The following is a 27,943-nucleotide window of genomic DNA, read 5'->3' as shown; positions in this document are numbered from 1 at the left end:
CTGAGGATCATGGATAGAGGCACTGTGATGCTTCTCAACAACTAGGAACAGATTTGTCTCTTTTCCTTCCTGATACTGGTAATTTAAGCCCCCCCACCCCCACTCCTCTGAGCCTTGATTGGTATTGCTAGAGGCCTATACATTTTCAGGATGTTTTCAAAGAACCAATTTCTGGTTTGTTATATAGCATACTATACATTTGTTTTCTATTTAATTTATTTCTACTTTTTACTATTATCTTTCTTCAATTTCTTTGGGGTTGGTTTGCTATTTTTCTCCAATGACATAATTAAATCACTGATTTTTGACATTTTTATTCTCTAATATATACATTCAAGGCTGTCAATTCCCACTAATAGCTCTAACTAATTTACAAGTAGCTTGAGGTGTTGCATCTTCATTACCATTTTCTTACAAGCCTGCCTCTAATTTTCCCTTTCCTTCACTTACGTTTATTCTTGACTTTCCTATCGTTTCCCCTATGCCTATGTATTGTTGCTTTAACAGATCATTTAAGACTATTAGCTTAAAGTAACATAAATTAATTTTCTTATAATTCTGGACCCTGTGCAGCAAATACTCTGAGGAAAGAATAAATTTAGAGTACTGGTTTCTTACGCTTCTCTGTGAGAGTTAATCTCTTATCCTTGCTATGGGGGTTCCTTCCTGGAAGTCCAATATCTGTCCATCTATAATGGTCAATACTGAAAGCTGACAGCTCTAGAATCACCTGAGATAATCTCTAGCATGCCCCTTAAGACATTTCTGGATTAGGTCAATTGAGCCAGGAAGACCTATTCTAATGCTGGAGCCATAATTCTAGGGGGTGGGTCCTAGATTACCTAAAAAGTTTGCTTCTTCTGTTCTCTCTGTCTTTGTCTCTGTCTCTCTGTCTCTGTCTCTATCTCTGTCTCTCTCTGTGTGTGTGTGTGTGTGTGTGTGTGTGTGTGTGTGTGTGTGTGTTATGCACATGTACAGAGATCAGAGAACAACTTTCAGGAGTCAGTTCTCTCCCTCCACCAGCTGGGACCTGGGAACAGTCCTGGTCATCAGGCTTACCCATGACTTCCTTTACACTGAGCCATCTCCTCGCTCCCACCTCTTTCCTTTATAAGATCACATTCTAGGGCTGGAGAGATGGCTCAGAGGTTAAGAGAATGTCTGCTCTTCCAGAGGTCCTGAGTTCAATTCCCAGCATTCATATGGTGGCTCCCAACCATCTATACTGGGATCTGATGCCCTGTTCTGGCATGCAGGTGTACATAAAGATAGAGCTCTCATATATATAAAAGTAAATAAATAAATAAATAAATGTATATAAAAAAGCACATACTAGTAAGTGACATACAGCTAGGACTGGACTCTATACCAGTATTTCTCAGTCACAATGCTTCCTGTAATATTGTTTTACTGTTCCCATACCAATAAATGCCTTATTATAATACAGAAAATATAACTTTCAGAAATATATGATAATCACATCAGTTTTGCTATTTTGTTTTCCTCTATATTTATTTTTCTCCTTTTTGCTTCTGTAAAAATGTTTTATAACACCGTCAATCTATTTCAAAAGAAATCATTGGGGAGAATGAGAGGATGTGAAAATGAGAACATTTACTTATCCACTTTCTGGATATTTAAGGGCTTTTACTTGTTTAATTTATTTGTTATTATTTTTGTGTGTATATGTGGGAATGGACACACATGTACATGTGTACACATGTGGAGGCCAGAGGTTGAAAACAGTTTTACTCGATTACTTTCTACATAATCTTCTGAGACAGGGTCACTCCTGCAACCTGAAGCTTACCTATTAAATTAAGACTGGCTGGTCAAGACATCCCAGAATTCCTCCTATCTACCTCCGCAGGGCTGGGATCTAAAATGGCAGGTGTACACTGCAACATCCAGCTATTATGTAGGTGTCAAAGACCTACTTTACTGACTGTTATCTTTTCGGCCTCTCAATTTTTTTAACATTTTATATCTTTCATATTTCTTTAGTTGCAATATTTTCTCAGAATAGAGTATGAATAGAATTATTGGCTCAATAGAATGAACATTTTTATTAATGCTGATACACCAGTTACACTGTTTCCCCAAAAACCTATAATAATGATGATGTAACCAACAACAAAAAGAAAGATCTAATCAAGAGAAATTAAAACTGTAAAGTGGATGAGGACAGGAAAGGGTAGAAGAAAGGAATTCTGAAGTGGAGAAAGATAAGCAAGAACTAATTGGATACCATTTTTTTGTGAAGCAGGATATTGTTTTTCTTTTCTTTTTCTTTTTTGAGACAGGACCTCTCTGTGTAATAGCCCTGGCTGTCCTGGCTTTGTACACCAGGCTGGCCTTGACCTTAAAGATCTGCCTGTCTCTGTTTCCTGAGTGCTGGGATTAAAGGAGTGTGGCTCCATGCCCAGCATAGAGCTGGATATTTCAAGTGAAGGGTAAGAGACGCAAGAAGAGGCCTGGTTTTATTGAAAAACTTAATGTATAAATATAAACACTGTAGGTATAATCTTTTATTTACTGTATAGAGTCTTCACCTGACAACAAACAGCTGATTGGCCGATAGCTGAGGTAGGAAATCGGAGGGTAGAGAGAGTGAATGCTAGGATAGGGTCAAGCACATGGGGATTCGTCCTGGACACTGAGGAGGACAGACGCATGAAACCTGAGCAGAGGTAACCAGTCACATGGCAGAGCTTGGAACAGAATAAACAGGATGTTAGTCACGAGCAGGTCAGGGGACATGCCTAGCTAAACTGGCCTAGGCGTTTGTAAATATATATAAGGACTCAGAGTCATTATTTCTAGGAACAAGGATGTGGGTGAAAAATGCGGGTTATAGAAAACCTCTACCCTCAGAAACACAAACACATACCATTGTCATCCAGGAACATGTTTCAAAGATCTGTGTTCCCTACTCCCAACAATAAAATCTTGGACACGATATTTATGTGTAAGTAACACATAAACCTATCTGGTATTTCAGGGTTCAACCTAATTTTCAGTTACCACTTGTCACTCTAACCTATTGCCAAACATTTAGTAATGTGCTTCGAGGATCTTTATTATTATGTTAAGGTATGCAGAGAAATGCTCTTTTGAACACTGGCGGGTGGGGTGGCAGTGCGATGGCTTGGTGGGCACTTACCACCAAGGCTGATAACCTGAGCCAGGCCTCTAGATCCACACTGTAGGAGAGAACCGACTTCCACAAGTTGTCCTATAGCCTCCATATGTGTGTGTCTTTCTGCCCCCCCCGCCACTAATAAAATAAAATAAAAAATTCAGGTGGTAATGAATATGTCCTCTGCTGCACTGCCATTCTAGCGGCAAATAGTACTCTAAGTTATGTATTTGCTGCCTGGTTTATGGATAACCATTATTTCTTTTTAAATATGTATTTTCTTTCTCTCTGGCCCCTACTTTCGTCCTTCTGTCTTTCACTTTTTAGATATTTTAACTGTTCTTTTACTTCACATTTCTCATCTTAATATTTCTGCCTGACTTTTGCCGTTGTAGAGTTGTGAATTTGTAGTAGCATCTGGCTTGGCTTTATTTCTATATATGGTTTGCCTCTACTTGTCTGTTTCTGTTCCTTGTTTTCTCTATTCTATACATATGGGTGATCTCAAATGACAGTCTGAGCATGTGATTTAGCTGCTCTGCCAGCAAACTGCACTCCCGACCCACCTAAGCACATGCTGCTCCACACGCAACTGCCCGTCACTCTAACTTCAGCACATACTTTAACTCCAAGAACTGGAAAGATAAAAGCCAAGGCGACAACCACCCTCCAGTAGGCCAGGGTGTTCATAGCAGGAACTTGATGGCCTGCCTGCCCCTGGCCATCTGCTCCTACAGCCAAAAGAACAAAGGATTGTGGGCAAATCAGTGAGGGACTGCACATAGCTCACTTCTTTCTTCCGCCAGAGACGAAATTTAAATAAAGAATAGGAATTCAAAGAATACTTTTTGATAGTTCAACCAATTCCAAGAAAATACAGAAAAACAAAACAAATTAAAGAAACCAGTACAGGATATGGGTGTGAAATTCATTTTAAAAAGTGATTTTGGACAGGCGTGGTGGCACATGCATTTAACCCCAGCACTCGGGAGGCAGAGACAGGCAGATCACTGTGAGTTCAAGGCCAGCCTGGACTACAAAGTGAGTCCAGGACAGCCAAGGCTACACAGAGAAACCCTGTCTCAAAAAACCTAAAAGCAAAAACGTGATTTTTGGAAACAATGAAAATCTTGGTGACTCAGAGAAATTATGAACAGCAAATGGAGGATTACAGAGGGGACATGATTAAAAGACCAAAATTCTACTTACCGGCGTAAAGAGAGTGCTGATGCTAAGCCTGAAGGCATAAAGAGTCTATTCACTGAAACAATAGCAGGAAATCCCCAACTCTGTACATGGAAAGGTATATCCATGTACAGAAAGCATTTGGGACCCTTCACCCCATGTTATAGTTAAGATGTCAAGATTACAAAAGAAAGAATACTGAAAGCTGTAGAGAAAAGCACCACCTCACATATCAAGAAAAATTCCTCAGAGAAACAGATCTCTGAACAAAATGCTAAAAGGCCAAGAACTCTCAGAATAAAGTATTTCAAGCCTCAGAGAAAACAATCACTGCTACATCCAGCAATGTTACCATTTAGAAATAAAGGAGAAATAAAGACCTAAGAATTCATGACCATGAAACCAGCATTGCCGAAGACACTTAAAGGCATCCTATACACACAAACAAACAAATAACCATGAAAGCACAAAAAATAATAATTCTCAACATTAGAGTGGATAATGAAACAAAAGTCAGGGAAGAATCAAATGTTAGAAAAATGAGACAACAAAATTAGTACACGTCTTTCCATCATAATTCTGAATGTAAACATTTGAACTTCTCCAATTAAAAGTCACAGGTTGGATGAATGTTAGTTTTGGAAAAAAAGATCCATTCATTGTGTATAAGAAACACTTCTCACTGGCAAAGTTAGGCAAACTGAAAGAGAAAGGAAAGCAGATATATACTCATATTTGATAAAGCAGACCAAATTAAATTACAAAGGATAGAAGACGGCATTTCATATTGGCAAAGGGAACAATACATCAAGAAGTTATTATTATAACTTCAGCTGGGTGTGACGGTACACGCCTTTAATTGCAGCACTCTGGAACAGAGGCAGGTAGGTATCTGAGTTCCAGGCCAGTGAGGGATACACACAGACACACTGTCTTATAAAACAAACAAACAAAATATATACTTGTAGATATGCATGAATGGTAGTCATCCAATTTTATAAAACAAACACTATAAGATAAAGTGAGATGGATAGGTCCCAATTCAGGGTAATTCAGGGAGGAAAAAAATGAATACACAAACTTCAGAACACAGAAACTACATTATAGGTCAACAGATTTACTACTGACATCTACAGGATTTTCTATCTAACAAATGCAGTACACATACTTTTCAGCAGCTCATGGAACTTTCACTAAAGTAGATCATATTTTACCAAACATAAACTATCAAAAAAACCTCTTCTATCATACTACATCATAATGGAATAAAAATTACAATCTTCAATAGCAAAGGAAACTCCAGAAACTATATAAACACATGAAGACTGGATCGTACACTTTTGAATAATCAGCAGAACATTAAAGCAACTGGAAAAAAAAATAGCTCAACCATTTTTTTCTTCAGCCTTTTATAAGATGGCAGAACAGAAGCTGTAAACAGTTTAAGGCAGTGGTTCTTAACTTGTGGGTCATGACCCCTTTCACTAGGGTAACATATTATATATCCTGCATATAAAATATTACATTACGATTCATAACAGTAGCAAAACTAAAGTTATGAAGTAGCAATGAAATAATTTTATGGCTGGGGTCACCACAACATGGAGAACTGTATTAAAGGGTCCCAGCATTAGGAAGGTTCGGAACTACTGGTTTAAGGAGAGTTAGATTAGGACTGGCCTCTCTTCTGAAGGGACAAAGAAGCTTCAGAGTTTCACAAAGGTAGTGAGTGCACAGGGCAGTTAAAAGGACCAAGAAAAGCACTGCTGGACCCAGTTCCAGCTGTGGCTCCCCAGCTGGTCCAAACCCAGCTGCGGGCTCTGGTTAGACAGTGATTCCATCTTAACACTCTGTATGACCGAAGGGGTGGTGGTGGGGCACCATCCTGAGAGGGAACCTACTGTTCAAAACTGAGTCACTTGGGAACCTGAGAACAGGGAGCAAATACAAGGCAGGGAATCTGAACTTGCCATTGCCCCAGGACAGGAGACATCCTTGGGAGGCAGTAGAGATCAGTTCTCACAATTATGATCATATGTCAGGTGTTTAATATGTAACGTAACACCACAGAGTGCTTACCAATGGGAGCATAATGATTTAGCCACACGTTCTACAGATGTATGAATTATCTACTATATACTGGCCATTGTCCTTCATGCTGAACATAAATAGTAAAGTTACATATTAACTTCATTACAATCTTAGTGTCAATTAAACTCTATAAATATTAAATCAATGCCTATGAGTGACATTGTTCCAGGTATGACAGCAAACCTGGAGATGAACAGGATATAGTCTGTACAGCGTTCCCTAGGAGGACATTTCCTCTATATCATAACAACAACAAAAGCAAACAGCAGGAACACTGGGTATTAAGTGCAACAATAAGGGCACAGAATACTCTGGAGGATCAACAGACAGAACATATATGGTTTGGGAGTAGAGACAAGGACTGGCATCAGAAGATATCTCTTGAAGGTGGGACGTAGGGCACAAGGGCAGAGCTTTGACAGGTGGGGACTGCCAGGAGGAGAGGACAACATGAGCAAAGTGAGAATGGCGGGGTAGAGTACAGAATGCCCCCGCCTGGACGTTGTCCAGGTTCAAATGTACAGATAGCTGATGACAGACATGGTCACAGTCTGAGAAGCCTTAGTATTTAGGAAAATGAGTTGAATGTCTTCCTAAAGCAATTTATTTTGGTGACTCCTTAATTTTTTTCTTGAAACTATTCTATTAAGCATAATTTGTAAAACCATTGAGATTAGTGATTCCCCCCCCCCCAAGAAATGCATGCAGACAGAAGGCAGAAAGTCAATGAACCTACCACTGTACTCTACATGGGCTTAAAAGAGATAAATGGCTGAATCCTGACAGCCAGCATAGCTGAGGCAGGCCTAGGGGTTACTGTCATTCATTAAGCTCCTGGGACCAGGGCTACACCAAAACCCCTTCCAGGAAGGAGATACATTTAGTGGCGCCAACTGAAGCTCATGGAAGCTAACTGTGCAAGGTGATGAAGCCAGTAACATACACAGACTAGCTGTGGATCTAGGCCTGTCTGATTTCCAGTATTCCCTCCCGTTCACTCACACACAGTACAAAGCAAATTAAAACAGTAAAACTGTGATGCGTGCAACAATAAAAGGAAACATTCAAAACAAGTTTTAGAATGGCTTAGAAATCAAGATCAGGAGATACCAAATTTAGGAATGCGTCTTAATCCAGTTTGAACAGTGATTAGAACACATATCTCATTTAAGAACACCAAGCAAGCAAAAATTTAGCTTTAATCTATCAACTAGGAAGTGAGCTCCAAGGGAGTAAGAGTATCTGTATTTCCTGTACTTAAAGCTAGAACATGACTGACACATAGCAGTGTCAGTTTTTGTTGAAATAATGAAAAACCATGTAAAATAAATTCTCATTTGAGTACATATGAAAGGTCAGAAATAAAAGACAGCAAAGAAATGCATGTAAAATCATTTAAACGGCTAGACTTTCCCTTTAGCTCTTAACTACGAAGTAGAAACGAAAACCACCACCACCAATGTACCAAGTAAAGCCGCATGTCATTAGTGTCAGCTTCACAGGACAGGGCAAACAAAAGGATGAAAAGAGACGTTTGCATTATGTAGCATCTCTGCAGCTGATCGAATTTCAGTGAGATGGACTTCAGAATTTTGGCCTACTGTTTCAGTGTTGCAAAGTGTTCTGAGCAGTGTATGCAATGACTGCTTTATGGAAAAGAAAATGGATACTTAACCCAAATCCTCTAAAAATCATCAACAATTCCTCTAACATAGATGGCAAGTAGTGAAATGAAAATCTAAAATTTATTAACTTAAAGAGGTAACACTAGGGTTGCAAATGGTTTTTCTTTTCCTAATTTTGACCCTAGGGACATATTTTAAAAAGCAACAAGGGCTTTAAGGGGGAAATCCACTGGAAGAAGATAAGCCTTTCCACAGAAACACTTTTTGAGGAGGAGGAGGAGGAGCAGGCTACACAGGCTTCTCTTCTCTATTTGTCACCATTGTATCTAATAATTCTTCTTGGATGGGCCAATGAATAATTGTCACTTATCACAAAGCATCTTTCTGATATGTACTTTCTATATTGCTTTCTGCTCAACAGACAGTTCTTTAAGCTGCACAAGTCTTTCCACTGCAATTTGTCTTATTTCTATTACATTGTGTGTCTTCCACGGAATATCTTCAGGATCAATTTATTAAACTCCTTTGCTTTCCAAGACTGTTCCCAAAAGGCAATACTACTACTGTACCTCAAGCAATATTATGACACCATTTTCACACTTTCTCATTTAGTTTTACCATTCCTCCATATTTCAATTCCTAAAACTATAGTTAAATTTTCAGGGTAACTCATTTACCATATTTCATTAATGTAGAAGACGGTGAATACTTTCATCCTAGTCAATTAATATCCACTTGGTGTGGTGTACACGTTCCTAACCTTCTCTCTATAACCCTAGACAATATTATTTCCTTGTCTTTTAAAACTACTGCAGCAATTTCATTGTCTTTTAAATACTGATTTTAGCATCTCAGAATTTGCTGTTGTTGGGGCTGGGGCTGAAATGGAAGCCCTTTCATATGAGGCAAGTGCTCTACCATTCAGCTACATTCCTAGCCCATCAGACTGATTTATTTATTATTTATTTTTGAGATAGGGTCTCACTGTGTACTTTTGGCTGGCCTGGAATTCACTATGTAAACAAAGCTAGCCTGAGATCCATCTGCTTCTGTCTCCTGAGTGCTAGGATCAAAGGCTTATGCCACCATGGCTGGCCTGGCTGATTTTTGTTTGTTTGTTTGTTTGTTTCAGCTTTTCATGTCAGTGCTTGTGATCAAACCCCAAATCCAGAGTCTCATATATACACAGTAGGCAAGTGCTCTAGCTATACTCCTGGTCTAGGAATATTCTTTTCCTTTTCCTTATATATATATTTTAGATATTTTGATTACGTTCCCCTCCCTGCCTCCTCCCATATGAATTCACCTTCTTTCTATCTTTAATAGAAAACAAATAGGCATCTAAGGAATAATGAAATAAAATATAACATATCAGAATAGGACAAAACAAAAACAAAAACAAACAAAAAAAACAAGAGCCAAAGAAAAAGCACATGAACCTCATATAGATGCACAGACACACATTCATATGCACAGAGGAATTTCATAAAAACCCAAAACTGCAAGCCATTAAAAAAAAGAAAAAAAATGCATTGAGCCTCCATAGATTCCTTGAGTTTTTTGCTTTGTTTTGTTTTTTGTGATGGCCATCTACTGCTGGTCATGGGGCCTACCTTAAGAGTGGTTTGTTTCCTCAGTGAAATTCCCTTGGAGAAAACTAATCTTTCATTTGCAAGTGGCTATAAGCTAGAGACTGCTTGTGCAGTGGGGATGGGTGCGTGCGCCCACTTCTCCTTTCATCTCTAAGACCCCATCTGGTGCAGACTTGTGCAGGTCCTATGCATGCAACTAGTTTTTCTGGGCTCATATGTGTGCCAGCCCTCTGTTTCCAGAAGGACCAAGAATTATTATTATTATTATTATTATTTTTTTGGTTTTTCGAGACAGAGTCTCTCTGTTAGCCTTGGCTGTCCTGGACTGTCTTTGTAGACCAGGATGGCCTTGAACTCACAGCGATCTGCCTGCCTCTGCCTCCCAAGTGCTGGGATTAAAGGCATGCACCACCAACCCCTGGCTAATGATTTTTTTAAAAATGTCCACATTAAGGTTAAAATATTTTTATTTTCATATTTAGTTTAAAATATTTTCTAATGAAATATTTCTAAGTTAAAACTACAAAATCAGAAATACATGTACCTTAATAGTGGAAGACTGTAATTCTAGGTTCACCTGATAGATATCCCAGGTTTTAAAAAAAGGTTGAGATTTCCACCTTTAATCTCAGCATGTGGGAGACAGAGGCAGGTGGATTACTGTGAGTTTGAGGCCAGCTTGGTCTATAAAGTGAGTCCAGGACAGTCAATACTACACAGAGAAACCCTGTCTCCAAAAACAAACAAACTAACAATACAGTTGAGATTTCACAAAATAAAGTCCAAATAGACTGATTCCGCCAACAAACATACATGCATATACTCTGTTGCTTGACAAGAGAAGCCAAGGAATAAAAATAGTTAACTTATTATGACTTCAGATACAGCTTGTTTTCTAAAAAGGCAGAATACAGGAAAAGCGAAAATGCTGTCTTATTCATCTTTTGTTCACTGTGAGACATTTTCTCCTTATTCAACACGTGAGCTGAACTAATCATCTTTTGCCATGCGTTAAATCTATAAATAGATCTCATTTTTAAATCAGTGACAAACTCAATTAAATTACAAAGGAGGGAGCGGTGGCGCACACCTATAATCCCAGAACCCTGGGAGACAGAGGCAGGCGGATTGCTGTGAGTTCGAGGCCAGTCTGGTCTACAAATGGAGCCCAGGACAGCCAAGGTTACACAGAGAAACTGTCTCCAAAAACCAACCAACCAACAACCAACCAAACAAACAAAAAACTCCAAACGAACAAACACAATTACAAAGGAGAAAGCACAATAAAATATGTCTTTCATAAACACCACATGAAAACAATATTAAAGTGGAAGGTGTCCTTCTCAGGCATGGGGCAAATCCTTTACTCCTAAAGTAGCAGATCTAAGTATTTAACATTAATTACCTCTATTAAGGTAACATTAAATTTAAGTACTCTCTCCCTTTGCAAAAATGAAAATGCCCTGTAATTTATGTGAACCATTCTGTCCTCTAATAAACTACCTTAAAAGAGTGGGTAAAGAGTACCTGTTCCATGTCTAGGCAGAGACCACACTACTAAACTCAGTTAAGACCAAACTTGGCTTGGGTACAAGGGCGGGCAACTCAAGAGTCACACAACAAAGTATGTAGTCTTGCAGAGAATTTTAACAAGGCGTTTTGAATTCTTTGGAGAAAGCTTTCATAAAATCTTACTGGGCAGAAAATTTCCTAAATACCCAGAGACAAAATAACATAAATTCTGATCGTGGCCTGGTGATTATCACAACTTGAGGGAATAACCGAACTTGTGACTTGAAAAACACAACCCCAAGGCTGTGGGAACTATCTCTGAGAATGGCACAAACGTGACACCTTTTCTGGTTCTCATCAACACGGGAAGTGGCTTGGACACCCCCCAAACATCATCCTACCCCACAGGAAGTGAGTTATATTTCCCCCTCCCCTATGACAGCATGTCTCCCTTCCCCCCAACCGGAAGTGAGGCGCCCCCATTCAGTGGGCCTTAAACCAAGACAAACCAATAACAGCAGCAGCAAAAGAGGGATGATCTTTAAGGGGGAAGGACATCTCGGCTGTGGCCACCCCCATGCTCGTCTTGCTTACTAACCTGCTGACGATAGGGGCAGGCAGGGGCCTGGGGACTAATGAAAGTCCCCTGTACAGAGGACAATTCCCTCAGCCCCTCGCAATCGCCTTCACTCTTCACCGTCGTCTCACAGCTTGACAGAAATTCCTCCGCAGTACTTTATTTTTGGTGTCTTTTCTTATTCTTTACCCTAATCACTCAGTCACCTCCAGATAGGTAACTTCTCTTGTCGTGGTAATACTGAGGATTGTTCCGGTGAGGAGGGACGTGAAATATTATACCCGATACTTTCAGAAAAATGAAGGGATTATTTTGCCCAATGCGGCGAAGGACTACGTGACTACGCAAGGTGAGACTCACTTTCGCGAAGGTTCTTGGGAAATGTAGTTTTCTTTTTTATTGCTAAGGCTGTTAAAAAAAATAGTGGGACTTAAATTGGTACTTATTATATACTAGATTCTTTGAGAACAGTTATTTTGTACTTGATGACTAGCTGACATAGGTGATTCGTCCCCGAAGAGGTCCAAACTTGGGCTGTTGCTTTCCACTGGCATTTAATTGAACCCAAATTCCCCGTCACGTGGGCTCAAGATCTCAGTCGTCCCGCCCTCTAGGTTTGGCTCCGCCCACCAGCCAATCAGGCCTTCTCTAGGTCTTGTTCTCCGGAAATTGGCAGGCGGGGAGGCGTGGCCTCTCGTCAACTCCTCCCCATGGGGGGGCTGAGTGGAAAGCTCTGAGACCGCGGAGGTTCGGTGCGCGCGGGCGCGCTCTCTCTCAAGAAGTGAAGCGGGCAAGGGTGCGCGCGGCAGGGCGGCGTGCGGGGTTGGGAGGAGCAAGCCGACTGGTGGGCTGGGCGGACGGCGAGCGGCCGGGAGCGCGCTGTGGACTCCGCGGCCGCGAGTAGTTAGTTAGTTGTGTCAGTTGCTCGGTGGCGGCCGCCGTGATCACCAGAAAGGGGACGGGACGGGCGGCAATGGTGAACATCGCGGCGGCGTGTGCTCTCCTCAGGTAACGGGGGCAGGGTTGCCCACGTACCCTCGGGTCCCTTTTCCCACGCGCGCTGGCTTATGGGGCCAGGGTCGCCGCGAGGTGAGGACACGGACCGAGGGGAGTCTGGACTGGGCGGCGCCGCAGGGGCTCTGCAGCCTGGTCGTCCTGCCCGGCGCAGGCTGCAGCGACCCGGCCACCCACGCGCCCCGCGGGCGCCGCGAGCCCTCTCGTGCCCCCCGCCGCCGGCCCAGGCCTCGCTACCCTGGCTGTGATGGTCCCGGTAGCGCGGCGCCCCCCAGAGGAGGGAAAGTTGGAACCTGGCGACTGGGGACTTCCCGGGGCTGGGCTGCGAGGCTCCCGGGGAAAGTGAAGCCTTAGAGGAGCTGGACGCGGGAGGCCGGGGCAGGAAGGGCTTCGGCCAAGTCTGTACTGTCCTCCCGCTCCCAGACCCCGGAGGATCGGGCGCTCAGCCTTGCAGCAGCGTTCAGGACGGAACCCGTGGCTCTGTGCCTACTCCACGCTCCGGCTGGTGAGCCTCTAACGCGCGCGGGCTTACTAGGTTGCATTAGGGGTTTGGAATTTTGAGAGGTTGGGTTAGACAGGTTTTTTTTTTTCCCTTTCCCTTTTCCATATGCCCTTTGACTTAGGGTTCTTGGGAATTTCTTTTCCTCCTTCAAAGAGGATTTGCCATCTGAACTGGGTCCCTTTTTCGTTGCCTCCCCCCCTCTTATGCACCATCCGTTGGAGAGCTTGATTTCATTCTTGGGGCACATGAACGACTGCTGAGAGCGATATCAAAGAGTAATTCCCCCAACGCCGCTCCCCCAAATCTTGTTTATGCAGTCCGCTTTTTAAAGGACCCAAATTTAGGAATCAGAGCTGTGGAATGGAGTTATAGGAAGGCTAGCGTTAAAGGATAGAGATGAGTTAGAGGAAAACTGACTTCATTTTTATTGACCTTACTATAGAAAACCCAGAACAGTTTTCTTTGCCTCTGTTGAATGTGGTAAGGTTACACTTTCAATTAAATACTTGGTGACTTACATAAAGGACTATTTTTAGGTCATTGGATGATGTACATGAGCAGCTTTTTCACCTGAATTGGAATTGCTTCGAGTCTACTGTTTGGCTGCGTATCTGTTGAATTTTTGTTGTTGTTCACAGTATGTCCCCTCTACCTACCCTGGTAAATGAAGTGTGCAGTCAAGAGAACACATATTGCTATCTGCAAAGTGGGGGGGAAATGCCCAAACTTGAATTATCCACAAGGGTAAAACTTTCCGTGAGCAATCTTGGATACTCACTCCAGGATGGCTTCTTTTGTAATCTCAGAGCATTTTGGATCTTTCAATTCACTGACTACCCTAATTACTTTCCAAAGGCCCTGGTACTTCTTTGGTGACTTTTCCAGTAAACTATAATTGCAGGTGAGGTACATTTTCTTGGCTTCTGAGATAGGAGTTAATAGCCTTATCACAGAGATTAACAGTTAACAATGGAAGCAGAGTGCATACCACTGGGAGTGAGTTTTGGCAATGGCCACTTACAAACTATGTGAAAAAACAAACATCCCCTTCCCATGGAGTCAGAGGGGAAGAAGAGCAAATATTTCATCATGTCTCTATTTTGGAGAGAGTAACATGACTATGTTGTGTGCGGGAAATGTCAGATTATTTTCTTCAAAGCTTTCTTATTTGTGGTCCTCGTCTCTCCCCCTCTATTTAGGGAATGACATTTATGTTTGGCTGGTTTCCAGTGTTGTAAGAAGCGATTTGGTGAGAGGGAAAGATAAGCTTGTTTGAGTGGGTAGGGTACTGACTATTCATTTTTGTCTAGTAATAGTGCGGAGAAACTTCTACAGTAGTGTTTGTACCCCCATTAACATTCTGTCAGAGTTCATTTTTAAGAGTCTGTCCTGAGGCTCATAAAGAAATAATGCCACTTCATAACTGTTTTCTGACAGTCACATTAAAAAGTGTGTTCCTGAAATGCATTATATGTGTGTGCATATAAACATTTATCTTTGTACATTTATGGTAATGTAAATATTTAAATATGAGAGCTTAAAAACTTTTATTTGCTTATTTGCATACATGCGTTTTAACAGCTAACAGTGCCAACCATATTTGCCAAATAAGCATCAGCCATAAATTCAGGCTTTGGCACATTTCATATAATAACTCTTCCGAATTGCTCCATGGTGAAGCATCATGAGATTAGCATTTGCTTCAGGAGAGAGATTTGTTGTTGTTTTGAACCATAACGATGTGCTGTTTAAGGCGAACAGGTGCTGGGCTCTAGCTGTTTGTGTTGTGACCTGCCAAATCATACTCTTTTGTTGGATGGGTTGTTAAAGCAGTTTAGGAACCATACTGTGGCCCCTGGCACAGCAAGTGTGAGTCTGAGGCTCCATATCACTTTTGCAAATCCCCAGTTTTCACTGTAAGAGGCAAGTGTGGCTGTGACTTTTCTTTTTGTTTGTCTTTTACTGTGATTCCTATGGCCCCAGTCTTTTCCTTATTAGAACTTCTGGTACAGGCTTCCTCCCTGCTGGCTGGTTTTCCTTGGAGAATTCAAGTATTCTAGTAACTTTCAGACCAAATTTACATCTGTTTGACAAAAGACAAGTATTTGACTGTCTTAAACTGTCGGGCATGGTGGTAGGGCCTGAATATAGAGTAACACTCTTTTTGCCAGGAGCTTGTACTTTATAGAATAGGATGTGATGCACGGCAGGTGTGTGCACAGGTGCCTGTGAATGAAAGTACAGAGGAAGGCTTGTTGACTCAGACTTGGATTCTTGGTTGTGGGGGATGTTCTGGAATTGTAGTGAATTATTCAAGTTAATCTTGAACAATATATGAATCAACTAAGTTCAGAAAGAGGAAACATATTCATCCTAGAGCTATTGTGTTAAAAGAAAGTAAACATAAGCCGTGTATGTATGTATGTATGTATGTATATATATATATATATATATATATATATATATATATATATATAATTTATTGTTTTTGTTTTTGTTTTTTGAGACAGAGTTTCTCTGTGTAGCTTTGGCTGTCCTGGACTCACTTTGTAGACCTGGCTGGCCTCGAACTCACAGTGATCCACCTGCCTCTGCTGGGATTAAAGGCATGCACCACCATGCCCAGCTATATATATGTTTTGAAATTTCAAGTAGCTGTGTTTTAAAAAGTAAAAATGGAGATAAACATAAAGCAGTATACTAACATATTTAACATTTTCTTTTTCATACAAAGTCTTCAGAATCTGGTGGTATTTTTACACTTTAGCACTTTTCAATTAAGGCTAGCTATAGTCACATACACACTCCCTTTCTATAACATCCACAGCACAGCTTTAGAACAGAGGTAAGTGGAATAAAAACCACCGATGGTAAACCAAGCTTAGGAATTTTAAGCCTTCACCTTGAAGGCTGTGAAGTTGTAGTTGAAAAACAAAAACAAAGCTGGAAGAGAGGAGTCTTTAAAGGACCTGGGTTCGATTCTAGGCACCTACAGGGTGGCTCACAAGCATCTGTGGCTCTAGTTTTAGGGGATCTAACACCCTCTTCTGGTGTTAGAGAGCATTGCAGGCAAAACATCTGTACTCATAAATAAGCAAACAAAACCAAAATAGCCCCCACCCCCATCCTACAACACAGTCAGAGCTGGCTTAGACCCATCATTTTGACAGAAAAATGAAAGCTGCATTTTAGAGGGGCACAATTAGAAGCAAGACTAGTGAAAAAACTATTCCTGGTGAGAACTGACATGGAGTGTAGAGGAGGAGGAGTGGGTGTAAGAGAGATTTAGGAAGTATTATCAGTACATTGGACAAATAGGTTATAAAATAGAAAAAGACTGGGTCTGTGAGATGGTTTAGTGGGTAAAGGTACTTGCTGCCAACCCTGACAACCCACTTTCATCCCTGAGATGTACATGGCAGGAGAGGACCCACTCCTACAAATTAACTTCTAACCTCCAAATGGACACCATGACACCTTGTTTCTCTCCACAATAAAAGGGCAAGCGAAGGAGTAAATAAATAAGTAGATGAAGACTGAAAATTAAGGATGATTCCCATTTTTGTGTTGGGAACTTCTGAGTAGATAAGGCCAATAGCTAAGGAGGAAAGTCAACCATCTATGCCAGGTAGACCAAGGATGAAAAAACAAAAACAAAACAAAGAAAAATCTGGAGAGGCTGAGAGCGTTCATCAGGAAGCTGAGGCAGGAGAATATCTCAAGGACTAGGAGTGGTCAAAAAAAGGGCAAGTAAGATAAGGTTTGAATGAAGTCTCTGAGACTTGGAGATTATGTTGTCTGAAAGTAGTTTAGAGCACTTAGCTAAATTGTAATACACTGGGGAGGTTGAAGAGTTCAGGCCAGCTAAGAGTTTACTGGATTGAGAAGGATACAATGTTTTTCTTTTTGGCTTTTCTTTACTAGGATCTCAGGGAGCCCAGGCTGGCTTTTAAACGTTAACTATGTTGCCAAAGCTGACCTTGAACTGCTGAATCTTCCTACCTCCGCCTGGCTTGGATTGCTACATAGTGTTTATCCCCATTCTCATGCAAGTACTGTGTTTTTAACCAAGGACTAGGAAAGAAATGGTAAGGAAGCTACATACTGAAGATTTAAAGCAGTTTGCCTTAAAATGATTTTTAGAAATTGAGGGTGTCTTAGGCATGCTTATGTGGAGCTGGAAGGAATCAATGAAGAGTGACAAGAGTGGAAGGGAGGAGAGGAGAGGATAAAGGAAGAAAGGGGAGGAAGGAATGAGGGGAGAGAGGAAGGAAGCACAGATGTGAACATGAACATCCTGGGCACAGGTAGAGATTGTGGCCTTGGGTCTTTTAGTTAAGATGTGATAAACACAAAGACCAAAAGCAGCTTGGGAAGGAAAAGGTTTATTTGGCTTACACTTCCATATCACTGTTTATCAGTGAAGGAAGTTGGGGCAGGAACTCAAATATGGCAGAACCTGGAGGCAGGAGCTGATGCAGAGGCCGTGGAGGGGTGATGCTTACTGGCTTGCTCCTCATGGCTTGCTCAGCCTGTTTGGGTTTTAGTTGATTCCAGATGTAGTCAAGTTGACAACTAAGAGTAGCCATCACAAACGGGAAATATTACTTTTCACTGAGTAGAAGAAGAGGTAAAGATTGATGGGTGGCAGAGTAAGTAAGTTTGAACCTGATAGGGAGAGGGAAGGGAAAGACTTGATAGCATGTCTTAATGTGATTTCAATTAGCCACGAAGAATGAAAGGGAGTTGGTAGACCAGCGCTTGAACAGAGTATGTGAGTTTGGAGTGACTTACAGGAGATGCTGGAGAGCAGAGAGGCAGGAAATGTCCAGGAAACGGAAGAACAGTGAGAAGCTGTTTGAAGCTGGGTTTAAGTTTATTGACATGCTGTTTGATTTTTCTCAGTTGTATTGAGATTAATTATATTTGGAAAATCTATTCAGTATTCACGGGACCCTTTTCTTACCATGATACTCCTTGTTTGTAAGATGTATAGTGAGAGTTCAGACCTTCCTGGTAAGTTTCAGAGCCCTGGTCATTGCCAGCTGCTTTATAGATAGCTGTTTGGTAGAGATAACGGAGGGTAGTTAGGGAATTACGGATACCCAGAATTACGAAGAATCGTGGAGTTGCCTTTCCACGCTGCCCAGGGACGGGTCCATACGGTGTTCTTCCTGATTCCCGTCGTAACTTAAAAGGGAAACTTACACAATGTCCAGAGCCCTTGATGTCCTGCAGATGAAGGAGGAGGATGTCCTCAAATTCCTTGCCACGGGAACCCACTTAGGTGGCACCAACCTTGACTTTCAGACGGAGCAGTCCATCTACAAAAGGAAGAGTGATGGTATCTACATCATAAATCTGAAGAGGACCTGGGAGAAGCTGCTGCTTGCAGCTCGTGCTATTGTTGCCATTGAGAACCCTGCTGACGTCAGCGTCATCTCCTCCAGGAACACTGGCCAGCGAGCCGTGCTAAAGTTCGCTGCTGCCACTGGAGCCACTCCTGTTGCTGGCCACTTCACACCTGGGACCTTCACCAACCAGATCCAAGCAGCCTTCAGGGAGCCACAGCTTCTAGTGGTGACTGACCCTAGGGCTGACCACCAGCCCCTCACAGAGGCCTCTTATGTCAACCTGCCCACCATCGCTCTGTGCAACACGGATTCTCCTCTGTGCTGTGTTGACATTGCCATCACATGCAACAACAAGGGAGCTCACTCAGTGGGTCTGATGTGGTGGATGCTGGCCCGGGAAGTACTCCGCATGTGTGGCACTGTCTCCCGTGAGCACCCGTGGGAGGTGATGCCTGATCTTTACTTCTACAGAGACCCAGAGGAGATTGAGAAGGAGGAGCAGGCTGCTGCTGAGAAGGCCGTGACCAAGGAGGAATTCCAGGGTGAATGGATTAGCGCCAGCTCCTGAGTTCACCACTGCTCAGCCAGATGTAGCAGACTGGTCTGAGGGTGTGCAGGTGCCCTCCGTGCCCATCTGGCAGTTCCCTACTGAGGACTGCAGCTCCCACTGCGCAGGCCACTGAGTGGGTTGGAGCCACCACTGAATGGTCCTGAGCTGCTCTGCAGACACCTGAGCAAAGGGAGAAATGGAAGGAAAATAAAGTCTCTAAAAGTTGGAAAAAAAAAAAAAGAAAAAAAGAATCTTGGAGTCCATGACGGATCATAAGCAGATAACCTGGAGGGAGTGTCCGATTGGAGAAAACTGAAGGGCACGAAAGGGTATAGGTACCACTATAAACCCCACCTCAGAAAGCATGGAGTAAGCGTAAAGCTGAAGAGCTAGTGATGAGGTGTTAAGAGTGCCAGCTATCTGCTGTAAACTTTTGTTTGTGTGTTTGAAACAGGGTTTCTCTGTGTAGCCTGGACTCGCTTAATAGACCAGCCTGGCCTTGAACTCACAGCTGTCCGCCTTCCTCTGCTTCTCTGAGTGCTGGGATTAAAGGCTTGCACCACTGCACCTGGCTTGCTGTACACTTTAGTACTATAATCCTAAGTCTAACTCCACTGTGTCTTATGATCCTTATATGCTTGCCTTTGTCCATCCCTTAGATGAAGAAAGTGAGGATTAAAAAGGTTTAATAACTCATCCAACGCAAACTGTCAAGCAGTGGTACTGGTATTCAAAGCCCCCTGGTTATCCCCAAACCATATTCTCCTGAAGTAAAGGGGTAATATTGACAATGTAACAGTGCATAGAAAGTAGAAGAAAAACATTGAGGTATTTAATTTGGAATTTCTGAGGTATATCATTGTAACACATGTGAGGAGCGTTAAGTGTGTCCCAGGTACTGCCCTAGATACGAAGGGCATAATAGTGAACTAGACAGAAGCTGTTTTATTAGAAGTTGTGCTGGAGAGAAATAAAGCAAGAAAGAGGGATACAGGGATGCCAGAGAGAGCCGGCTTTTACTTTTTTTTCTTGAGAAAAGGTATTGATAGGTGGTGTCAGCTGTCTTTGAGCTCATAGGGATTCTCCTTCCTCAACCCCCTGGCTGCTGGAACTAAAGGCATGCACTATCATGCCTGGTTTGAAAGCACATTTAAATATTTAATTAATCATCTAATTAATTAATTGTGTTTGTATTGTGTGTGATACATGGTATACATATGAGAGTTGGTTCTCTCCTGCCGTGTGGGTCTTAGGGACCGAACTTGGCTTGTCAGTCTTGGTGACAAACACCCTTTCCCCAACTGAGCCAACTCACCTGCTTGAGAGTAGGTTTTACCTCGGGGGGTTTGGTTTGACTACTACAGTGATAGTCATCTAAGGAAGAGAGACTAGAAGCAAGACCACCTAGGGGGTTTCTTAAAAATTGTACTTAATGAACTTGGTGTGGTGGTACACACATTTAATCCCAGTACACTTGTAAGATAGAGGCAGGGGGATTTCTGTGAGCTCCACTCCAGCCTGGTTAGTTCCAGGCCAGTCAGGGCTACATAGTGAGACCCTGCCTCAAAAACAAACACAAATTTTAGTTAAGCTGGGACTTGGTGTATAGCTCAATAGTATCATGTTTGCCTAGCATATTCAGGGCCCTGGGTTTGGGCTCTAGCACTGCTAAAAAAAGAATCTAATTAAGAGATTGTAGTGTCTTGTACCAGCCAGGGAATTAATGAAAAGTGATTAGAACTGGACTTTTTTCTTAACTTTTTATTTTTAGAAAATTTTAGAACCCTGGAGGAGTTGCACAAATCCCAGAGTTCCTTTATATCAGTATTTGCCAACCTTAGCACTACTGATATTTTGAACTGGATAATTCTTTGTTGTGTGTGTTGCCTTGTATATTTAGGAGTTAAGTAGCATCTCAGATTTCTTTCTTTCTTTCTTTTCTTTTCTTTCTTTTCTTTTCTTTTTCTTTTTTTTTTTTTTTTTTGAGACAGGGTTTCTCCGTGTAGAGCTGGCTCTCCTGCATGCTCTGTAGACCAGTCTGGCCTTGTCAGAGGTCTGCCTACCTCTGCCTCCCGAGTGCTGGGATTAAAGTTGTACGACAGACACCACCGCCTGGCACATCTCTGATTTCTTTCCAATAGATGTTAGTATCATCTTTTCAACTTGTCTCAGTCAGAAATATCTCTAGACTGTGCACAAAACTGTTCCCATTATGAACCACTAATGAGTAGTTATCACCACATTTCCTGTAAAGTTAACACCCTAAGCATTGGAGTAGCTTATCAAGCTGTTGACGTTGGTGTGGCGCCTCAACTTCGTTTTCTTTTTTGCATTCTGTTTACAACATTCCTCTCTTGTGTTGCTGTCAGTTCTCTATGTCTTTGGTTGTGTGGCAGCTTCTTGGTCTTTTGTGACCTCGGTACTATTAAAGAATACAGGTCAGGGGCCTAAGGAGGTGGCACAGTTGGTAAAAATGCTTGTGTAAGTGTGAGGACCTGAGTTTGAATCTCTAGAACGCACATAAAAATAAAAGGCAGGCATATGAGGTGTGCATGCAGCTCTGTAACCTCAGCAGAGAGAGAGAGAGTGGGGCCAGGGGCGGGGGTGGGGCAAAGGCAGACAGATTCCTGGAGCTCATTGGTGAGACAGTCAGTTACCTCAGCTGATGAACTCCAGGTTCAGTGAGAGACTTTGAAAAAAACAAGATGTCACCTTTGAAGAGTTGTCTGAGCAGATTATTTTTCCTGGTTTTTCAATTGGATTACTCCTTTTCTATTTTCTAAGTTTTTCTTGTCTACTTTGGATAAAAGTTCTTTCTCAGAAGCTATGTCTTATTAATGTTTTTTCCCTTAGAGTATTGCTTGTCTTGTCTTGATAATGTATTTTACATAGCAGTGGATTTAGTTTCAGTGTTTAACTCTTCAGTTACTCCTTTCATAGCCTCTGCTTTTACTGTCTTCTGTATGAAATCATAGTTTATTATCATTTAAAAAAAGTAAGTGGAGAAGCACTGGAGGAAGACAACCTGGCGCACCTGCATACACACATACACACAGAAAGCACTTGTCAGGCATTTGAAAAGATTTTTTATAATTTAGGATTGCTTTGTGTTTTTTCTTTTTATATTTTATTACATTTTAATTGATTTTGTGTGTGTATGCAATGACATATGCCACAGCATGCATGTGGAAGTCAGAGGAAAACGTTTTATTTTTCTTTTTTTAGATTTATTTTATATGTGTGTTTTTCCTACATACATGTATTATGTACCATGTACATGTCTGGCTAGAAGAAGGCACCGGGAACTGGAGTTGTTGTGAGCCACCGTGTGGCCACTGGGAATTGAACATGGGTTCTCTGCGAGTGCTCTAAACCACTGAGCTCTCTCTCCAGCCCTAGAGGTCAACTTTTGAGAGTTGCTTCTCTCCTCCCACCAGGCCGGATCCTGGCATTCAGCTGAAGTCAAGTGCTTTTACCTGATGAGGCAGCTGGCCCTGAATTTGATACCCTCTAACATATTTAGGTAATTAATCAATTAGTTTATGACAGAAACTCACTAGCTCCCTGGGAGGCCTGGCACTCACTTTGTAGGCTAGCCTCAAACTCACAGAGCTCTGCTTCTGCCTCCCAGTCGTTGGGATTCACGGTGTGTGCCATCATGTTTAGGCTTCACCATTAGACTGGAAACTTGCCACTATCTCATTTCTGCCCATGAATTCTAAGATTCATCCATCAGTAGATCTTGCTTGTAATAGTTACTGTTGTGTTTTGAAGATACTTTTGTGTTTCTCTGATTTTTTCCAAATTCATTTATTATTAAATACTTTTGTTTATTTTATGTGTGTAGGTATTTTGTCTGTATGTATATGTCTGTGCATCATGAACTTGCTTGGTGTCTGCAGAGGCCAGAAGAGGGTATTGGATCCCTGGGATTGGAGTACAGACAGTTATGTGGGTGCTAGGAATTAAACCTGGGCCCTCTGGAGGAACAGCCAGAGATCTCGCCAGCCTATCATTGTTTGAACATTTATTAACTTGGATTTTGTAAGGAGGTTTGTCCATCTGTCTCCAATCGTGCATATTAGCTTAAGCTCATGAGTATTTTATCCTTACAGTTACGATGTAATGACAGCATTATTCCAAATTACTCCGGCTTGGCCATTGGGAGCTCTTTTAGCTTGACCTCTGTATTCGTTGATGTCCCTATCATGTGTGAGTGTATGATACCCATTCTCATCTTGTTTATTCTTCTCTAGCCCTAGAGTCAGTTAGCTGTTCAGTGAGCCCTAGTTCTCTTTATTGGAGAATGGTATTTTGAAGTTGAGATCAGAATGGTACCTACACTCATTGCTGTGCCTGTAATGCTTCTAGGCAGAGGTAGGAAATACACATAATATCTCATGTGTCTGTTTTTATTCCTGTATATAAAAACCTGCATGTGTTCATAGTGATTCTCTTCTAACCTGGTGTGTGGGGTGCAAAAGGTTTGCTGATGATTTTGGATAAAGAGTGTGAAAAGGGGGAGGGGGGCCAGGAATAACTCAAGATTTTTTTTCTTAGGCACCTAGAAGGATAGAATTGAATATGGTGCAGAGCAGAACAAAGGAGCTTTCCATGGAGAGCCCAGAAATTCTGTTGCAGATTATTAAGGGTTTTGTTGGTTGTTGTTGTTGTCGTCGTCGTCGTTGTCTTTGTTGTTTTCAAACAAGGTCTTATCATGTACCCTTGGCTGCCTGGAACTCCTGTGTAGACCAGGCTGGCTTCCTACTCCTAAAGATCTGCCTGTGTCTGCCTTCTGAGTCCTGGGATAAAAGGCATGCATTGCCACACACTGGTAAGTGCTTGGAACGCTTAGTAGACATCCCATCAGAGAGGGAAGTTAAGCAGTTGAATTTAATTTACCAAGCTAGAGTTCTCAGTAGACTGTTCCAGGCCAGGCATACTTTGAATTCTCAGTGTAGACATTAGCTCACCTGAGATACGTGTAGCTAAAGAAGAGAAGAGACTCAAAGACTTACCAATGGATTGTTCCAGTCGGAGAGGTGAGGAGGGGCCATTTGTCTGCATATAGTTATAGGATGAGTGCCATATCCATCATTAGTAAATATTTATTCAGTGCTTAATATCTTCAAGATACTTAGGTGTGCCTGGGTGAACATTGCTCCCCCTCCCTCTGTAGTTTACAACCTAGGATAAGATAGACTATAGATTTACAAAGAGAAGAGCAGTAGGAGGGAAATAGCAGATAATCATATAGACGTTAAGTACTGCTAGAGCTTGGTAGAGAAAGGCACAGAGGAAACAGTTCTCAGGAGACAGAAACAGGTGGGCAACTGTGAGTTTGAGGCCATTCTGGTTTACATAGTGAGTTCTAGGTCAGCCAGGGCTACACAGTGAGGCTCTATCTTAAGAAGGGGGTTGGGGAGGAAAGAGACAAAGAAAGGATGAACTCAAGCTCCATTTAAATGTTGGCGTAAACATTTCTCAGTTCAGAAATATACCAAGGTTTCATGTACACACTAGTAATTATCAGTCAGCCTAAAGCTGGCTGTTTTGACTTCAGCTTTTTAGGGCCTTCCCTCATTTCTCATTTCTGTTATAAGGTCTTTGGTTTGATAACTGTACCCATGTTCAGAGGCTTCCAGTTAAGACTCATAGTGCTCTGTTGGCTAGGAGTGTTTCTGTTGCATTTGATTTTTGTTTTATGTTTTCATGTGTATGAGCATCTTGCTTGCATTTATCTTGGTGACCCTCATGTGTGCTTGGTGCTGGAGGAGGCTAGAAGAGGATGTCGGATTCTCTGGAACAGGAGATACAGACAGTTGTGAATTGCCATGCAGGCTCTGGGAATCAAACCTGAGTTCTCTGGAAGAGCAGCATGCTCTCTTGATTTCTGGGCCAACTCTCCAGCCCTGCACTTGACTGTAACTTTTGGATCTCTGTCACCTTTCCTTTTGTCTTTTTCTTTTCTTTTCTTTTTCTTTGTTTTTTGTTTTGAGACAAGGTTTCTTTGTGTAGCCTTGGCTGTCCTAGAGTCCCTTTGTAGACCAGGCTGGCCTCGAACTCACAGCGATCCGCTTGCCTCTGCCTTGGGCAGGGCTTGGGATTAAAGGTGTGCGCCACCACACCTAGCCTGTCACCTTTTCACAATAAGATTTGACATAAGACAAGATACAATAAATATTTCCACATAAATATCAATCATCTTCTGGATATGCTTATTTATTAGAGTGTATGCTTTAATATCCAACATCCAATATCTGGATCAGCTTTAGTATTATTTAGTTATTAAATATTTAACATTAAATAATAATTAATAATATTAATACTTCATAATATTAACAATCTGGATATGCTTATTTATTTAAAAAATTTCAACTTCTTTTACAGATGGTCTTAGACACATTTATCATTTGGTTATTAAAGTCAAATATAAAATACAAATTTATAAATGTAAAAGTAATTCAAACATGCAGCCTAGTAAACTGAGGTTTTAGTAAAACATCTCTCACTTTCTAGTAAAAATAGGTAGGCACGCATTGATAGTGGTTAAAAGGAGGCATCGCCTGAAGCAGGGCAATACATACCTATCCAGTAATTATTTAGGTGTCTGTCACTCTTCAGGAACTATAAGAAAACGAGAGATTTAAGCGCTTTGTAGGACAGGGGCAGGTAATCACAGGGCTGCAGCCTTAGTTCTACTACTGAATGCTTGGCAGAGCTGTTACTCATTTTTATATCCCACTTTGTTGGATTTATTAGTTGTGAGAAACCTAAGCATGCTTCCGTGCTGACTGGAATGAACTCTCTATGTGAAGTGCAGACTGTTAACTCAGTCCCTAGCCCTTAGATAAAGGCTTGCTGGATGAAGGGATCTCGTAAGATACTTGAAGATTTAATTAGCTTGTTTGAGAAAATATAAGATACTAAAAACTTTAGTTGTCCAAGTCAGACTTAGGTCAAAATAAAATAAATCTGCGTGGTAACTCCCTCACGTTAGGCTCTGTATAAACACAAATACTATCTTTCAAGTAGCTCATAAATCAACCCTCTAGGAGGAATAAAGGATTCTAATTTCAGAAGTCACACCGTCTGGATTTGAACCCATGGTTTAGCTATTTGCTAACAGCATGGTTTTAACTTAGTTTCCTAACAGTGCCTCAGCCTCATTTGTAAGATGGTGGCAATGTTCACACTTATGTTATGGGGGTTGTGAATGAAATTAACATATATATCACTCAGAGAAACAAAGACTTCAAATATAAATCAGTTCAACTGTTACTCTAAAATGCTGAGACTAGTATCTTAAAGCTTTTAGCTTTCTAGAAAATCACATGTGCTAAGCGTTAGTTGAAGAAAAGAAACCCCATTTGTGTACCAGAAGAAAACACTGACAGGAGCTATCTGGGAACAGTTACAGTGATGTGGTACAATTATGGGTGATAGCTATTTTAGTGCTTTTTGTTTGTTTGTTTGGGTTTTTTGTTGTTGTTTGTTTTTGTTTTTTTGAGACAGAGTTTCTCTGTATACCAAGAACCCTGGTTGTCCTGGATTCATTTTGTAGCCCAGGCTGGCCTGGAGCCCACAGAGATGCACCTGCCACTGCCTCCCGAGTGCTGGGATTACAGGTGTGCGCCACCACGCCCGGCTGCCCATCTCTGTTTTAGTTTCTGTTCTTGCCATTCCCCCCTCTCCTTTGCTTAGCAGGTTGTTACTAAACGCTTACTTGGGCTCTGGTGGACACACTACTCTCTGAGTCCTCTGAAAGCATAGTGTGTAGGTTACAAGATGGATGAATTTTGGGCCCATATTGCCTGGAGTTGATTCTCACATCTGCCATTTATAAGCCTTGGGAAAGTGGTTTTCTGTGTCCTGATACTTCTGTGGCAGCCACTTAGGGGCTGAGAGGGTTTTTAATGAGCTAACGCTGGGAGAACAGTCAGTATCATATAGTGTAGTATAAAACATGCTATGAGTATATTTGGAAACAAATGATACTTTGTAGTTTTCCAGTATATTTATTTACATTTTTATCCACATCTGGTTGGCTGTAGCACTTTTTCATTGTTTAAAGTCAGGGCTTCTGCTTTAATATATATCAAAGTAGATTTGGTTGCTTTCTAACAAGGGAAGAGCAATGATACAACTCTTAAATGGTGTAACAGTGGGCATCTGAAAGGATGAAAATCTGCCCTCCTCAGGCTGGAGAGATGGCTCAGAGGTTAAGAGCACTGGCTGCTCTTCCAGAGGCCCTGGGTTGGGTTCCCAGCACCCACATGGTGACTCACAACCATCTATGTGATCTGATGCCCTCTTCTGGCTTAAAGGTGTACATGCAGGCAGAGCACTGTATAAATAATAAGTAAATAAATAAATCTTTAAGAATAATCTGCCCTCCTCACAGGTGTGGGGCAGAACGTGGGACTTTATTTGGATAGGCAATAGGTGGGATTGTGGGAGTTTGTGTGAGGGAATACTTAAGCTACTGGTGAGACAGCAGAAAGGGTTTTGCTAATGTTACCCTTTTTTTTTTTTTTTTTAAATCTCTACCTTTTGGGGACAGTGGTAACCACAGTAGTAACTCTACAACGAAATATTTCAAGAAAACTCCTGGATTATAAGTGAACTATTCATCTTGGAGTTAAGAGAGCTTGTTGGTTTTCAGATTGCACAGGGACATTAGTGTGTTGAGTGATGGGAGGGAGAGAGGAGAAGCCTGTCATCTGATAACCTTTCCTGATCCGCCCCGTGTAAGAACACATTTAAGTTGCTCCTCTTATGCTCTGTTCCATACAAATGAAG

General features: G+C 41.6%; 2 protein-coding genes and 1 pseudogene across 12 annotated transcripts in view; 2 read left to right on the top strand and 1 right to left on the bottom strand.

Moving 5' to 3' along the window:
* The window catches only part of HMG20A (high mobility group 20A), an 89,046-nt gene extending 77,036 nt beyond the window's left edge, over nt 1-12,010 (bottom strand). Inside the window, exon 1 of the mRNA XM_084782300.1 lies at nt 11,743-12,010. The gene's annotated coding sequence lies outside the window, so the exon portion shown is untranslated. The remainder of the gene's footprint in view (nt 1-11,742) is intronic.
* PEAK1 (pseudopodium enriched atypical kinase 1) overlaps nt 11,942-27,943 on the top strand; it is a 222,713-nt gene continuing 206,711 nt past the window's right edge. For 5 of the 10 annotated variants that reach the window (XM_084782233.1, XM_084782232.1, XM_084782236.1 and 2 more), the window contains exon 1: nt 12,533-12,729. The gene's annotated coding sequence lies outside the window, so the exon portion shown is untranslated. The other 5 variants (XM_084782239.1, XM_084782241.1, XM_084782234.1 and 2 more) reach the window with 3 other exon arrangements.
* On the top strand, nt 18,400-19,320 carry LOC311597836 (small ribosomal subunit protein uS2-like; annotated as a pseudogene). Its single transcript has one exon. The product of its transcript is annotated as a small ribosomal subunit protein uS2-like (transcript).

This window comes from Acomys minous, assembly GCF_964271855.1.
Source record: "Acomys minous genome assembly, chromosome: 5".
NCBI classification, from domain to species: Eukaryota; Metazoa; Chordata; class Mammalia; order Rodentia; family Muridae; genus Acomys; species Acomys minous.
This window is presented reverse-complemented; position numbering and strand designations above follow the sequence as displayed.